The 17,098-nt window shown below is 37.9% G+C and overlaps 1 protein-coding gene and 1 long non-coding RNA gene across 10 annotated transcripts in view; one reads left to right on the forward strand and one right to left on the reverse strand.

Annotated features, from left to right (window-relative positions):
• UMAD1 (UBAP1-MVB12-associated (UMA) domain containing 1) overlaps positions 1 to 17,098 on the forward strand; it is a 190,654-nt gene that overhangs the window by 164,615 nt on the left and 8,941 nt on the right. The window lies entirely within an intron of this gene.
• LOC132242980 (uncharacterized) overlaps positions 1 to 17,098 on the reverse strand; it is a 115,542-nt gene that overhangs the window by 11,192 nt on the left and 87,252 nt on the right. For 3 of the 4 annotated variants that reach the window (XR_009454750.1, XR_009454748.1, XR_009454751.1), the window contains exon 2: positions 5,224 to 5,351. This is a non-coding gene — a long non-coding RNA (uncharacterized LOC132242980). Of the gene's footprint in view, positions 1 to 5,223; positions 5,352 to 14,615; positions 14,660 to 15,155; positions 15,228 to 17,098 lie in introns of all 4 variants that reach the window. The other variant, XR_009454749.1, reaches the window with a different exon arrangement.

The raw sequence follows: 17,098 nt of genomic DNA on the forward strand, positions 1-17,098 counted from the left end.
GCCTGGTAGCCTTTCCTGAGAAAATACTTTTACCCCATTGAACAAATATTTCCTAAGCACCTGTTCTATACCAGGCCTGGTGGCCAAATGTAATGATGAACAGGACAGACACGGGCCATGCCTCCCAGAGCTCTGTCTGTCCTGTGACAGTGAAGGTGGATGCCAAGGGCCATCACTGACAAGTGGAGACTCTTGCCATTTCTTAGATATGATTCTGTTTGTGATGTCCTGCAGAAATTTAAGCATTGATAAAGTGAATCTATTTTGCAGAAACTAAGTAAAGCCTTGTCACTTTTAGGAGGAAAAACACAGCCATTGTGAGCCCCCTGCTTTTAAAGTCAAGCACTGGGCCCTAGCCGGTTTGGCTCAGGGGATAGAATGTCGGCCTGTGGACTGAAGGGTCCCAGGTTCGATTCTGGTCAAGGGCACGTACCTCAGTTGCAGGCTTCTCCCGGCCCTGGCCCTGGCCAGGGCATGTGCAGGAGGCAACCAATGATGTGTTTCTCTCACACTGATGTTTCTCTCTGTCTTTCCCTCTCTCTTCCACTCTCTCTAAAAAAAAATAAAGTTGAACACTGGATTGCAAAATCTGTAAAAGGTCCATTGCTTTTGGCATGCAGGTCCCTGTCAGGGCCCATGCTTGTCTCCGCTTGAGATTCACTGCCCAGGTGAACCTTTTTCTTGGCCCAATCAATTGCTCATTCGGTGCTTCTAGAACTAAAATGATTGCTAAAGACAGATTCTTCTGAGAGGAATGGTAAACCTTTATTTTAAAATGAAGATGCTCAGAACTTCTGATTGTGCCTAGAGCAGCCGTGGGCAAACTACGGCCCGCGGGCCAGATCCGGCCTGTTAGAAATGAATAAAACTATTGAAATAAAAGACTGTACCCTTTTATGTAATGATGTTTACTTTGAATTTATATTAGTTCACACAAACACTCCATCCATGCTTTTGTTCTGGCCCTCCGGTCCAGTTTAAGAACCCATTGTGGCCCTCGAGTCAAAAAGTTTGCCCACCCCTGGTCTAGAGCTTTCCATACATCTGTTTCTTTTAACCAGTCTCTGCATGGATTGGCAATGAGGAATGCTGTTCTTGTTTTCACACACACAGGAAACAAATGAAAGGACATCAAGTAAACTGCCTATAGTTGTGGGATGTAATATTAATATGTTTTGTGCTGTAAATTTGAACTGAGTTCAGACCTATTCATGAATATGAAACTCGTAGGCTGGAGACCCGTAGAGCCTTCATGAGAAAAGACCTAATAAGAGGGTCGCTGTATTTTCTGCAATGGGCGATTCCTTACCACCTGGAGATTCTGAGATAAAATTCTCTCCACCTAGGGAGAAAGTCCTAGCTTTGGAGCCAGACTGACCTACATTACAATCCCACTTCCAGTTTCCTCAAGTGACTTTACTTGAACATAGAATAGGCCACAAGCTCAATAATGCCAATTCAATAATTTCCCCCCATACCCTTCCATGCCAGTCTTACTCTTTATCCTCTCAAGGTGCAGCTGGAGATTTGAATTTCTTGTATCACTTAGGGCCTGATTATTTTAAAGTGGCTTGCCTAACTATGCTTCTGTCAATAACTTCTAATGTGTTTTGTTAACACCTCTTCTAAGAGGAGCCCAGGTGGAGTATCCAGGAGTGGCTGCTGGTGTTAATTCCTCCCCGGCATCACCCTGTCACTGAGCTGTCATTAATTGACGTTCAGGTCACAATGACAGCCTTTCTGTTGGTGTGACTTCACCCAGTATGTGATTATCTGGATTTTTAAAAATCTCTTTTCCATTTTAGTTCAGGCTATAAGATTGCAAGGCTGAATAGTAAGTAGGTAAATCTTTTTTTAGGAATCTACCCTCCACAGGTTTCTGATCCCTGCTCCCCAAGGTCATGTAAAATGCAAGTGGCCCAACCAATAGGATGAACTCAAACTCACATCAAGTATAAGGACCCTTTAATTTACTATTTATAGCCCATATAAATATGCTTCTAAAAAGATTTTCAGTTTGCACTAAGAGCTTAATTGGTCAAATTTTTATCTTTCTAAGATATATATATATATATATATATATATATATATATATATATATATATATATATATAATCTTTTTGTTTGTTTTGAAGGGATGGAGGGAGAGAAAGAGACATTGATTTTTGTTGTTCCACTTATTTATGCATTCATTGATTGCTGCTTGCATGTGCCCTGACTGGGAATCAAACCCGCAACTTTGGCATATTGGGACTACACTCTAACCAACTGAGCTGCCCAGCCAGGGTGATTTATATTTTCAGTTATTGAAAAACACGGTTGATTTCTGCTTTCTACAAAGGAATGCCATCAAAGATGGATTTTCAGGCTTCTGTAGCTGGGGACCTTCACAGTGCTACACTCAAACCACACTGTGTGGACAGCGCCTTTCATTATGTCTAGTCTCTGCTGGTGTGCCTTATCTTTAATAACGAATATTCCTGAAACAGTTTACATAATTATTGGAGATAGACTTCTAAAGGTTCAATGTCCAACATGGTAGCCAGGCTATTGAGCACTTAAACTATGGGTAGCCTGAATTAAAATGAGCAATAAGTGTAAAATATGCAATAGGGACCTAAATGCTTCATTAATATTTATATTATTTGTTAAAATCACATTTCAAATATATTGTTAAAATTAATTCCAGCTGTTTTCTTTTCGTTTCTACTGGGGCTAGTGAAAAAATTTTAATTACATTTGTAGCTCTTTTATTTCTATTTAACAGGACTGATCCTCTAATCCGATCCCTTCATTTTAGAGAAAAGAAAATCAAATAGAAATCAGAGATATTAAGTGACTTGCTTTAAGTCCCATAGCATCTTAGTAGTAAGACTTGAGTGATGCTAGTCTCTGGTGTACTAGATGTGACCTTGGACCAGTTACTTGATGCCTCTGTGTCTCACTTTCCTTGTCTGTAAATTAGGGATAATACTGCTACTTATCTGTAGGGTGGGTGTGCAGATTTGAATGACATATGTTAGGCATATATGTATGGCATAATATTCCATAATGTCTCATAGTATCAATTTTATCTTGGCAAAAGAAAGAAAAATATTTTTAGCCTCTTTTCTGTCCCAGAAATCTTCCATCATTGAAGTAAGAGTTCGTGGTCAAAGCTGGTTGTTAGGACATCTTTATTTATTTTTTTCCATGGGATAGCCTTTAGACCCAGCAATCCCATCTCTGGGAATATATCCTAAGAATCCAGAAACCCTAATTCAAAAGAATATATGCATTCCTATGTTCATAGCAGTGCTATTTACAATAGCTCAAGTGCTTCATCAGTAGATAAGTGGATAAAAAAGCTGGGATACATTTACACAATGGATTACTACATGACCATACAAAAGAAGGAAATCTTAACCTTAAAAAAAAAAACAAAAACTCACCCAAAGAGTAGTTCTCTTTTTTAATTGGCTTTTCAAAATCATGGTGAAATTTTGATAATTAATCTTTGGTTATGCTTTAGTAACTATACCAGATACTGTTATAACTATGAAAACTTGGTGTGTTTTCAGAGTTAGATTATTGAAACAATTTTCAATAATTATTCCCAGATTTCAAATATTTTAACATTTAAATATTATAATTGTAATATACATTTACTTTAAAGGTTTTTCACTTAAAAATATATTTGATCATATGTGCGTCAAAATTCTTTATCTTTTTCCCCTTCATGCTCACCACCCATCTCATTTTTCCCCTCACTGCCTGCTGTTCCTTCCTTGTAACACTTCCCACAGGAGATGGTGTTTTGCCCAATCTCTGCTCCGTACCATAATCCTCACCAAAGCAGCACGATGACTGGTCATTCCCCACCATGCCAGACACACTCTAGGCAAAGACTTTTTGAATAGATGAATGTAGTTGACCTTGTGATTCTTCATTCATTATTTTCCCCTTTGTATTATACTCCCTTAGCCAGTTTTATAATTAGAATGCAGAAATGAAGGTCATTACTTATACTCATTTGGCCAAATGTCTTAAAGCCACTTGGTTTCTTTACATGTAGTTACAAAATTCTTTAAATGTTTTCAGTTGAGAATCATCTTTTTATTTATTTGAGCCAATATGAATCAAGCCAACGAGGAATTTTTAAACTAGTTACGAAATGAAGAAAGTTTCAAATAGCAATGGAAACTTTTTTGAGCCAATGGTATCTGGAAAATCACACTTTAAATGATAATTTTTAACATTTATTAATATCATTGACTAAATATTTAAAGCCTCTTTCAACTTGACTAGTCTCTGAGCCATTTATTTTCCCACCGAAACTTTAAGTGAATTTAACAGAATCTGTTATGTTACTAGATGTGTATCAAAATACACCTCTGGGTCAATGTTTGTTTCAGTTTGCCATCTCAAAATAAAATTATATACAATTAATGTTCTCAAAAGGAGATCGTAGTTTAGTCATTTTCAATGCATTCCAGTGAATTAGGTAATTGAGCTGAACTTACACATATGCGTGGTTTCACTGCAGGAAGTCTCCTATTCCTACATCAACAGTTGGTTTGGTGTCTAAAATGTTCACAGTTTGGTTAAAATTATGCTCAGTAACAAATGTAGTACTTCCACCAAGGAACATAGAATCAAATGACACTTCTGGTCTCAAAATATGTTGACTAAAGCTCACTGTTACTGAAGTGCTGATCGAAAGAAGTTATTTCTCTGAGCATTGCTGAAGGGAGAGGGAGAAATGTGTGGAATCCTGACTGGAATGCTGCCTTTATCCATACCACTTGGGTTTGGAACCAGGAAATCATTATAAAAATTGTAATTGGCTCTTTTATTATTTACTCATCCAACTTAATGGAAAAGACAACTAGAGAGTCAAGTCTACTTTTGGGATTATTAGGTCAATTATCAGTATTTCTGGGAGGAAAGGTTTTTAAAAAGCTATATACTAGTAGACTCTGGCAATTCTGCCATATTTTACTGCCAGCTTTATTTAAACTACTTTTTCCATTTTTAAGGAAATAAAATAACTTCTCTTGTTCTTTGAAAAAAACTGCATGCTGAATTCTTACAATGATATTAGTCTGCCTGTTATTTGAGTTATTAGATTTTATATTACTTGGATTTCTTAGAATAAAGTATGTTCCTCATGCAGAAATTGACATTTTCAAATTCCATTGTAGTCAGCAAGGAAACAATTGCTAACATTTACTGAGTACTCACTGCGTTCCGGAAACTGTAGTAAGGAGCTTGACCAGTGTTCTCATCCATTTATCACAGCATCTTACTAAGTAGGTCCACTTATTCCCATATTACAGATGAGGAAATGGAGCATATGAGGATTAAGTAACCTAGGTGTAGAAACATAAGGTAACTTGTCCAAGATCACATAGTTGGGGGTTCTGATATGTATGGCATTGATTTTATAGATAACAGTACTGCCATCTTAATACTGTTGTCTTCTGATTTGTGAACATGGGAGTTATTTCCATTTACTTAGATTTTCTTTATTTTCAATAATGTTTTGTAGTTTTCAAAGCATAAGTTTTATACTTTTTGTGTTAAATTTATTCCTCAGTATTTTATTTTTGATGCTATTATAAATGGAATTGTTTTTTCTTTCTTTAATTTTTGGGTTGTTTATTGCAAGTGTATAGAAATACAAGTGGCTTTTGTATATTGATCTTGTATCCTGCAACCTTGCTGAACTTATTAATTCTAATAGTACTTTAGTGGATTTCTTAGAATTTTCTGTATACAAAATCATGTCATCTGTGCATAGAGATAGTTTCACTTTCCTTTCCAATCTGGATGCTATCTATTTATCTGTTTATCTTTTTATTTATATTGATAGATTGATTGCCTAATTGCTCTGGCTAGAGCCTGAATAGAAGTGGCAAGAGTGGGCACCCTTATCTTGTTCCTAATTTTAGATGGAAGGCATCTCGTCTTCCACTATTAAGCATGATGTTAGGTTGGGTTTTCTGTAGATGTCCTTTATCAGGCTGAGGAAGTTCACTTCAATTCCTAATTTGTTGAGTATTTTTTTTTTATCATGAAAGGGTATTGGGTTTTTTTCCCAGAGCTTATTGAAATGATCATGTGGTTCATTTTTTATTTTATTGATGTGATAGTTTTTAGTTTTATGTGCTCACAAAAGTTGATTTTTTTTCTAAACTTATGGAAACCATACTAAGGAACAATACAAACCTCATGCTATGAAAAAGCATATACTTTACACAGATTGTCTTTTCAAAAACAAATGAACTTTTTGGGTTGTAAAAAACAAAAGTGAAGGAATAGCATCAATTGGGTAAAATTTTGTGCAAGTGAAAATATTTTTGTGTTTTCCTCTCAGTGGTTATGTACTCAGAATTTTAAAGTTGTTTTTAAACTTGTAATTTTCTTTACTTTTTCTAGTTGGTGATCCCGATATTTTTATCTTTTCAAGCATTTATGAAAATTCTATTTTTAACTACATCACTTTAATCAATTTTTGTTTAGTTATTAGTTCAAAGCAATTAAATAAATAGGAAGTAAAATACAGGCCTGGGCCTTTTTCAAACAACTGTACACTTTGAGCATGAAAGCACAACTTTGATTTGTGCTACTTTGGGTATAAATAGTGATGATGTACTTCCCTTTTTTTTTTTTCATATTTAAGGGTCCACCCAGAAGTTTGCAACTATATTGAGTCCCGGAAATGTTCTCATTCATTTTTCTTGCCTGTGATATAATCTCTTAGCATAGTTGGTTCAAAAATAATCATGTTAAATGGGCCCAGATCATGTGTTTGAGCCTGTTAAAGCTACCTTTTCTGTTTCCGGAGAACAGAATGCAGACCAGGTCCCAGCCAAGTGGCACTTTCTCGCCATTGCTTACCAAGTGCCGTGGACTAGAGGATGTGGACAGTTTCATGCAGTCAGGCCCTGTCCCTGGACAATTGGCCACAGAGGGCCTGTCTCAAACAGTCACCTTCATTGAACAAAGGACAGTATGTGCTTACTTTAAGTTCTAAAATTTAACTAAAATATATTTGGTTAAGGTAAAAAAAAAAAAAGGTTATTTTAAAAATATTCAGGATCACGGCGGTGCTGTTAGGGATTAAAATAGTCTGAACAGACTGTAATTTCGGGGTTTCTGAGATCCACGTAGAATTAGCATAGCCAGCTGAATATAAAAATGGCAATACAACACTCAAATGTTATTTCTACTCCCCCCCCCCCAAATTGGTATTTTCCACATTCTATGTGTTTTTATGTGCTTCGTTTTGAGAGAGAAAGCATGATCATTAGGAAAGTATTCTACAACCTTTTCTGAAGGAGAAGATACATTTTGGTTTTTGGAAACAACTGCATTGCATTTAAAAGGTATGAAGGGAAGTTCCTTGGCCTGTGCTGGATTTGGGAGGCAGCACAGAATAGGGACTAGGAGTCCAGTTCCAGAGTTAGACACAGCTCTCTGGGTTTCAGTATTTCCCATCTGTTAAATGGAGAGGAAAATAGTGCCTACATCAGAAAGGAAAACTTAAATGAGATAACATAGGTAGGTAAAGAGCTTAGAACAGTGGCTGGCAAGTAAGTGATCATTACATGTGAACTGCAGGTGTGGTAGTAGAAATAGGTGCACTATTACAGCTGTAAGACTGATGCAAAATGAAGTTCATGAAATTAGAATCAGTAATAACTCATACAGTTTACTTAGTGTATAGCAGGGCTCTACATTAAGAACACTTTTAGAAATTACAGGTGCTCATTTTGAGGTCACATTGGCAGTGGAAGCCATAGCAGTTATTTCCAGAAGACTAAAGGAAAATCTGTACTGGACTAGGTTCTGAAAATCCACTACCTAGAAACTGTGTTGAAATACCAGACCTTTGAAAACTAGCATTCAGGTTACCAAGAACCACCATGCAGATAGATGGCTGGGTCCTACAGACTTTGACGGGCTACTTTTCCTCCCACCTTTTGTGGGCCTCTCTGTTCCCTGGTATGGCCATCATGAAAACACAGGTGACTCATGGCGAAGTTGCCTGGGGGCCAAAAAAGGAACTACCTGGGGCTCTTTCCTGGCACATCCCTACCCTGTCAGTTAGGAGATGGGTTATGCTCACACTTTCTCTGATCGCCAGTCATGCCCACCTCCAGTATATCTTTCATACACATAAACACCTCAGGAAAATTCCACTTTTCCACCTTACTGTTTGTGATACTAAACAAAAAATCTTGAAGAACACAACTCTCCCAATTTCCTAGAGATTTCTAATGAAAATCCTAGTGAGCCACTACAGACCTCGGCCAGCAATCTTCAAAGTATGCAGGACCTTTGGTATTCTCTACCCAAGTTCAGCTCCTACAACTAAATTTGCTTTTTCAAGTACTGACATTCCAGATAATTTTTATTGTTTAATCTAATTTATTATTATTTTGATTATAACACTAATTAAAATAATTTTCCTACAACTATATATGCAGATATATAGGACTTCATCTCTATTGTGGACTCTTTGGACTGAGAAAATACATTCTGGGATCTTAATTATAACGGTGATTTTTAGGCCATAACTTGTTAGAAAATTGGCACCTGCCTGCATGTTTCTTATCATAATCAAGAGCAGTGTGAAGTTAGGTATTCCTCAATGATCACAATCCTTTTCATAACCTCGGGACTATCCTTCAGAGTTTCTTCTCAAGATATATACCCATCAGTTGATACTTTCTTTTAGAGTTATCATTTATATTGATTTCAGTGCTATTTCTATAAGAATGTTTACTAGTGCAGGCGATTTGGGGGTCTCAGTCTACTTGGAATCATGGCACTTCAGAGCTGAATCATCTGGCCCACTGATATCATATTTCAGAGGAGATAATGAAACGCAGAAGGTTAAATGACTACTTAAGGCCACAAGGCTGAGATAGAGGCAGGAGACATTAGGATTTGGATCTGGTGCTCTTTCTAGCAAGCCTTACAGATTAATTTTCAATTGTCGTGCTATAGTATATTTCTGATTATTACCTTTCTCCTAAAAAAGGATGACTTAAAAATTGATTATACATTAGTCAACTTTTCTATTGTTGATCTAAGAGCATTTTTTTTTCAATCATACTGTCTTTTTTTTGAGAAATTTCAAAGTCCTTACATAAGGTTTGTCACTCTCTTGAGGCATTTCAATTTTTAAATTAAATTTTTAAAATTTATTAAGTTAAATGTTCCTCCTGATTTTTTGGACATGATTGTGGCCTTTCATTTTTAAACATTTCTTAGCATTATTCATTCTTTATTTTGTTGAGTAGGCTTTGCACAAAAGCAGGTAATGACATCTTGTACCATTATATTAGTGGTTCTCAACCTTGGCTGCACATTAGAATCATCTGGGAATCTTTTTAAAATCCTGATTTCTGGGCCTCATCCTCCGGAAATTCTGTTTCTTTGTTACTAATGCTGTGGCCCCACCCCATAACAAAGAAACAGAATTTCTGGGGGAGAGGCCCAGAAATCAGGATTTTAAAAAGATTCCCAGGTGATTCTAATGTGCAGCCAAGGTTGAGAACCACTGCCTTATATGAATATGAAAGAATTACACACACAGTTCCAGTGTGGGTAGACGCTCTTAGAGATTATGGGACTGTTTTAAGCAGGATTGAAATACCATCGATTATACTTGGATTTTAACTCATAAAATATTAAGTTAGCAAGGCCTACTTTAATTATTTTTAAAGCCAAAATGTATAAACAAATTTATAATTCAAATAACCATAGTTATTTCCCTCACTTTAGGCTATTGCTAACTTTCCTCCATATACTTAAATATTCTATATTCCTATATTCATTGAATCCTAACAATCCTTTTAGAGTTATTTTCAGGTTTTTCACTTAGCTCATTTTACTCTAGTTTAAAAATATTATCCTATAATAGTCAAAAGGTGGAAACAACCCAAATGTCTATCAGTAAATGAGTGGATAAACAAAATATGTTATATACCTATAACAATATTATTCAGCCTTAAAATGGAATGAAATTCTGATATGTGATATAACATATATGATCCCTGAAAACATTATACTAAGTGAAATAAGCCAGACACTAACGGACAAACATTGTATAATTCCATTTATATGAGGTACTTAAAACAGGCAAATTGATTTTAAAAAATGTAATGAACAGAGATAAAAAGATAGTGTGATAGATGGTGAGTTGTTCAAATGGTACAGAGTTTCTATTTGGGATGATGAAAAAGTTCTAGAGATAGATAGTGGTGATAATTAACACAACACTGTACATGTACTCAGTGCCACTGAATTATACACTAAAAATGATTAAGCTGCTACATTTTGTGTTGTGTATATTTTACCACAATAAAACAAATTTTCTGAGTTAGCCATAAATGAAATACTAGGACTCTGCTCTGTGTGTGCACCAAGGGACTCAGCCTCCTGCGTTCCGAGTAGCCCCTTCATTCTCACGGGGTGGAGAAAACACAGCTGTATTTACTTTTCCAACCCCATCTTCTATTTTGAAATACTACCTTTTTGCAAATGAGAGCCAAGGTCAAGTGACAGAGCTTTCTGCTCACCTCTTCAGTTTTCCAAACACTGTTTTTCTAGTGGAGCTCTGGGTTAGGTGCTGCAAGTGTGGGTAATACTATTACTCACGTGCCCTCTGAGTGGAATTTAATTAGCCTGCCTTCATAATTAGGGATGATGCATTTCCTTTCACTTCCATTTGTATATGAAAATGTACAGTTGTGCATTCATCAACTGTAGTATTTCCAAGTGTTTGGACTATTCCACACACTAAATTCAAATTACAAAGAAAATAAGGCCTTTCTTAAAGAATTCCTTGTTTCCTCAGATTAGAAGGATATTTATATGCAGGGTGAATGTGAGATCCTACTGATAATGGTCTTTTATTTCTGGCTATGAACACGACAATTCTAAGTACATACTAAAAATTGTATATTTATGTTTTTTGAATAATGGTGGAAACTTTGACAAATTATAAACTCTTCAGTATAAATTAAGAGTAGCAAAACAGATTAGCTTTCTGTCTTAAAACAACAACCGTAACATGAAATAATTGTTTTTGTTTTTTGTAATATCAAAATGTTTGTTAATATATGTTATATTTAGGTTATGAATTTTTTAAATGTTCATTTTATCAAAGCACATACCAAAAAAACAAACAAAAAACAAACAGCATGTAGGTATCACTTAATATTTTTTATTTACTTTTAGTATTTCCTACAAGTAGCCTATGATATTTATTTCCGTTCATTCAGTATCATAAAAGTGGTATCTATTTATCAAATTATATAAAAACATGAGTATAATATATTTATATTTTCTTACTGGCTTTAAAAATAGAAAGCATTTCATTTCCTTTCTTATTGTATATGCAGTTGGTTGATGTACTTTATTGTTTTACAAATGAAAATTAATCATTTGAGTGAAATTAATATTCAGCATGCTGAGGAGATGTGCAAGATCATTTTTCATTGCTTTCTTTGAAATTATCTGGGAAATGTATGATCTTGTTGCACTGAATTCTGAAGAAGTTTAATAGATATTTTAAATAAATAAAGCTATATAAATGGGAAGTAGACTCAGAACTGTGTTGTACATAATAAGCTTGAAGAATTCATGCACAAAAGCCTAAGCCATTGTGTAACCTTGGCTGTGTTCAGATGCTACAGTCTTCTAAGCTATTGTATATTGTATCTAGCCTGGTAGATTTAACCTAGTAATGAGATGCTTACTTGAACTGTTATTTTAAACTCAGTTTCTGTGGCAGCACAGTCTGTAAATTTTTGGACCTTCATCTTCCAGCCCAGATAACACTTGTCCATAGAGAAATTGTTAAACTTAAGCCCTTAAAAAACAACAACCAAACACATAAGCTTTAAAACTATTTACCTTGATGATGGCCTGTACACCAGAGGGACAGCACTGGATTATATCTGAGGAGACCCAGAGTACAAGTCTCTGCCAATTAGTAGTGGTGTGACCTTACACAGTCACTAAACTTTGAGCCTCAGAAGATGAGAATAGAAACAAAAGCCTCCCTATCAAATTTAGTGGGTTGTGAGGCTCAAATGAAATAAAGTGTGAAATTACTTCAAAAACAAATGTTGGTTGTTATTTTTCCAAGATTCTGGTTAGAACTTTGCTGATCCCACAGATTTAACTGAATTATAAAATAGATAAAATCATACCAATGGTTGTTTAATAGAGTATTATTTGACATGTAAGCTTTTAAAGCCAATAGTTTGATGTATTTTTATATTTCCAGATTATTTAACATCTGCCTGACTTGTTTTATTTTAATTTTGGTGTGGTTAATGTCTCTGTTTTGATATGAATGGAGTTACTTTGGGAACTAGAAACTGGTGGGGTTTTGGTGTCCTAATAAAGGGCATCCCTTTTTCTCACCTGCATCCTTATCCAATCTATCTACACTAATAAAAGAGAAAGATGCAAATTGACTGTACCTTTGCAACGCCCACCAGCCAATCGGGGGCATGCAAATTAATCCAAAGATAGTGGGTTAATTTGCATACACAGGCACCAAGTGGCCAAGGGCGGGGCAGGACAGAAGCCAGGGGAAGGAAGGCCCATTCTTGCATGAATCTTCGGGCCTCTAGTATATATATAAAAGGCTAAGTGACTGACCTACCGGCTGGTACATATGACATGCACTGGCAATTTAAAAATAAACATTGACTGGTGTATGCATGATACATAGAAAGCTCTTGCGCCAATTGCACGTGTGTTTTAATTTTATACTATATTATATATACTATTTTGACATAATTTTTTGCAGTAACATAATTACTACACAAATCTTTCTTCTACTTAATTTTCTTTCAATGTGCACGAATCCATGCACCGGGCCACTAGACCAAGAACTAAAATGGCTCCCTTCTGACTGATAAGTGCAGGTTGGAGGAGGCAGGTTAGTATAGTAGCTGAAATGGACCTCCACAGCCTCCTTAACCCATGTCTAGACCTGTGAGGAAGGTTTACCTCAACACAGTACACACTGTGTTTACTTCTCTCCCCTGATCCAGGTAGAAAGAGACTTTCTCCAGGCCTTGGGCCCGTGGGTGGTTTAGCTCCCCCTTCTAGAAAGGGGGACCCAGCACTGTCATCCACCAACCATGTAACTCAGTCTGCCTCCTTGGGGAGGACCAGGGGTGAGGCCAGAAGGCCAGCAAGCTTAGAGAAAAACCCCTCCATGGAAATCAGAGAAGAGGCCGAACAGAAATTAAACCATCCCCTCTCCTACCCTCTTTATAGCTCTCATCTCTGAGGCTTTTCTCCCCTAGTCCTGCCACCCTGTTGCTGGCCCTTTCCCCATACTCCTGCCCCCAAACATAGGCTACACTGCAGCTCCTTCAGACTGGACTGCACAGTTGTGGAGAAATACTGGATCCTGGGAGAGAAGAGTGTGTAAGGCGGGCTGATGTTATAGACTGAATGAGGCCCCACACCCACATTCTTAGGTTGAAATTAATCCCCAGTGTGAGGGTACTTGGAGGTGGGGGCCTTTTGGAGGTGATTAGGTCATGAGGGTGTAGTCCTCCTAGATGGGATTTGTGTCTTTATAAAAGGCCCCAGAGAGCTCCCTGGCCCCTTCTGCCCTGTGACGTTAAAGCAAAAAGAGAGTCATCTATGCAGCAGGAGCAGGCCCTTGCCAGACACTGAGTCTGCTGCAACCACTTCTTGAGCTTCTCAGGCTCCAGAACTGAGAAAAGAAGTTTTGTTGTATATAAGCCATCCAGTCTATGGTTGTGTTATTTATTTTTTTAAGTAGCAGCCTGAACAGACTAAGACAGTTGATTAAGGGGAATGTGGAGTACATAAGGTGGACCTTTGGTAAATATATTTCCCCAACAGTTTCGTCAACATTGCTGCAGGACCTATTAAATTTCCTTTGGGAGACATATTTGTGATGTTGTTCATTTGGCAAGTCAAGAACAACCCATCTCATTCTTTAGGGAATAGATGTAGCTGGGGTCTCAAACTAGTTTTTAGTTCTGTCTATATTTAATACCATCCACAGATCATCCTGTTGGTAAAATCTTGTTAGGAAAAGAACCAAACAGATGCAGAAATCCAGGGTCAACATAATGACGCCTAGCTTATTTTGAATAAATTCGAACATAAAGTTTAGGAAGAAATTTAATTTAGTAATTGGATGACCCTGTATTGACCACCTGCTATGAACCAGGCATTGCTCTGATTGGGAGGGAAATGGAGAAGAAAGCTCGTCTCAGGCTTTGCGCTGCCCATAGTTTCAGGAGGGTGCAAAGAACTCTATACCTGCTGTGAGAGCTGTGCATAGGCTGTTATGGGAACACATGGACAGGCAGGCAGCCCTGGTTTGAGGAGTTACTTCAGGAAATCTTTCTAAAAGAGTCTTGATGTACATCCTAAAGCACACGTTTAAGGGGGCGAGAAGAAGAGAGAAAGAAGAGAGATGTCCTAGTTTAGGCAAAAGTAATTGAGTGAGCCTGGCATATTTGGATAGTAGCAAATAGCTTGGTGTGGACAGAGTAAAGAGTTTAGGGAATGGTGATAAAAGGAATTGGAGGGGTAGCAAGGCTAGATCATACCTTTTGTACTATGATAAGGAGTTTGTTCTCTTCTCCAAAGGCACCTAGGAGTTTTAAGGAAAAGCCTGTGTTTTAGATACCACGAGTGACAGGGAGGGAGAAAGTAGTGTAGGGGGAACAAGGCCATATGCAGACAACTCATGCAACATTCAAGGCAGGAGACTACAGTGGCCTGAAATGAGAGATTAACAGTGGACCTGCAGAGAGACATAAGAACATCAAAATCAGTAGGACTCAGTCATTTATTGGATGGAGGAAGAGACATGCCAGGGAGAGAAGTCAACAATAATTCAGGTTTGTGTGTTGGTTCCTTCCACCAACACAGGAACTAATAGAAGACCATTCAGTAAGTAGGGGTAGTGTTAGGAAGGAGATGAGAACCAGGTTTAGAACACGTTGAGTTTAAGATTCCTATGTAATATCCAAAAAGAAAATGTATAATAGGAGTTGAATATATGGGCTAGGAGTTCGAGATAGAAATCTGAGTTTGAGATTGGGGGGTGTGCGTGCACACACACATTTATCTACATACTCATTTACCTTTGGGGAGAGCAGGATAGGGCAGTCAGGACCATGGATATGGATAAGCTCATCCTGGTAGGTGTGTTGAGACTAAAGAATAAAGGAACAGAAACAAGGATAATACCATCACCTCAGAAAGAGGCAAAACTAAGAAGTGGCACAAAAAAAACCCCACAAGAAATAAAAACATAGTCACAATTTTTAAGCAGGACAAATAGATCATAAAAGATTGGCACTTCAAAATCTCTGAGTTTAGCAAAAAAAAAAAAAAAAAAAAAGGAAAGAAAGAAAGTGTTAGTAACGGTGGAGAAAGCAGTGTCGGTCGAGGGGCAGAGACGGAGGCAGATGGCAGCGGGTGAGGCGTGAAGGATAGTGCCCACCATGGTCTCAGCCTGGCGTCAGCAGCAGCACAGAGGTGGGGTGGGAGTCAGTGGGTGCGATGGCAGTGGTGATGCAGACGTGGAGGGTTTTCTGTAACTGGGGCACTGATTATATGAAAGATTAGCAGTTAGGAGATGCCTTCTCACTGATGCACCCTGTGCTTGAAGAGTGGGGACAGGGTGGATGTGGAGCACCAGCGAGGGGTTAGAGGAGGGGAGGAGGGCACCTTGCCTGTGTGGTGAGGGAAGCACAGATGGGTGCAAATGCAGATATGTTTTTTGGGTGGGGCAGGTTGAGCAGATCCTCACCTGATGGTCAAGTAGGAGGCAAGCGCACCTGCTGACAGCAAGGAGAAAGTGGTCATGTAGGGATAGAGAAGAGAAGGTGTGAAATATTCTCTGTGAAGAAGGGGGGATGCCTGCTGGGAAAATAGGAGATTTCTGGTCAGCTTAAGGGGAGGGATCAAAAACTTCTATAAACTAATTTAAAAAAATTTCTTTTAAAGAAAATCACTGCAATAGCCTTTTGTTTTTTCAAAACTAGCGTAAACAGGATCCCACATTGAACACTGTTTCTTGCTGGTTCCTTTCCTAAAATGCTCTCTTCCCTCTTTCCACCGCTCCACCACTCCAGTCGGCTGGTACAGATTTTCCGGCTTCAGTCCAGCCACGTTTCCAAGAAGGATGAACAGATTACAGAAGCAAGTGCCAGCCCTTCCTTCCCCTTCTTCACTTGCATCCATTCAGCTGGAGTTCTGAAAAGAGGAAGTCAGAACTATTTTTTTTTTCTTTTTTAAGAAAGACTGGAGAAGCAGGCAGCACAGGGAGATGGAAATACTGAGGGGAAAAGAAGAGGAAAGGGAACCAACATTGGAAAAAAACAAAAAAAAACCAAAAAACAACAGCCATGAGCCAAAATTTAAAGTGAAATGATGTCCCAGATCAGAAAGTTAAAGGAATAAGGAAACCCTCTACTTGCTAACCTAGCCTCTTAGTTTGCTAATTAAATGTATAGCATCCTGGTATTTGGAGCCCAGGTTACATGGAACACGTAGATTTTCCATGAATTCAGCTTCCTCCCACTGATTTATCTCTACTGGTGGTAAAGTGTTCTGGGCTTTTCTTCATTTCTTTGGCCTAACCCCTCAATTTAAAAATCAAGTCTGGGGTGCCTAGAGTATCTGAGAAACGAGGGGAACAGATTCATTGCCATAACTATCAAGTGAGCACTTGTTACGTATACAAACTACAGTTCTGGGTAGTGAGGATTTGCAGAAAAATCAGAAAGTCTCTACCATTGCAACATAATTTCTCACAAGCGAAAGGAGACTATTGCTCGGGACTTACGTAGGTGTAAGTCCTCTGGCTTTTCTCAGCTAGCCAGACATTTATTAGGGACCAGCTCCTTAGGAAAAATAAGCCTGAGGACTGCTTTAATTGTGCCATTGCTTATATCACCTTTTCCTCTGGTCCCCTGATGCTTCTGACTCAGATTTGTACCCCAGCCCTCCCCCATCAAGAAGCTGATGTAATGCAAGCAGATACCAGCTGAAGCCAGAATAGAATGGATAGTTATCTGGG

Source organism: Myotis daubentonii, chromosome 10 (genome assembly GCF_963259705.1).
Source record: "Myotis daubentonii chromosome 10, mMyoDau2.1, whole genome shotgun sequence".
NCBI classification, from domain to species: domain Eukaryota; kingdom Metazoa; phylum Chordata; class Mammalia; order Chiroptera; family Vespertilionidae; genus Myotis; species Myotis daubentonii.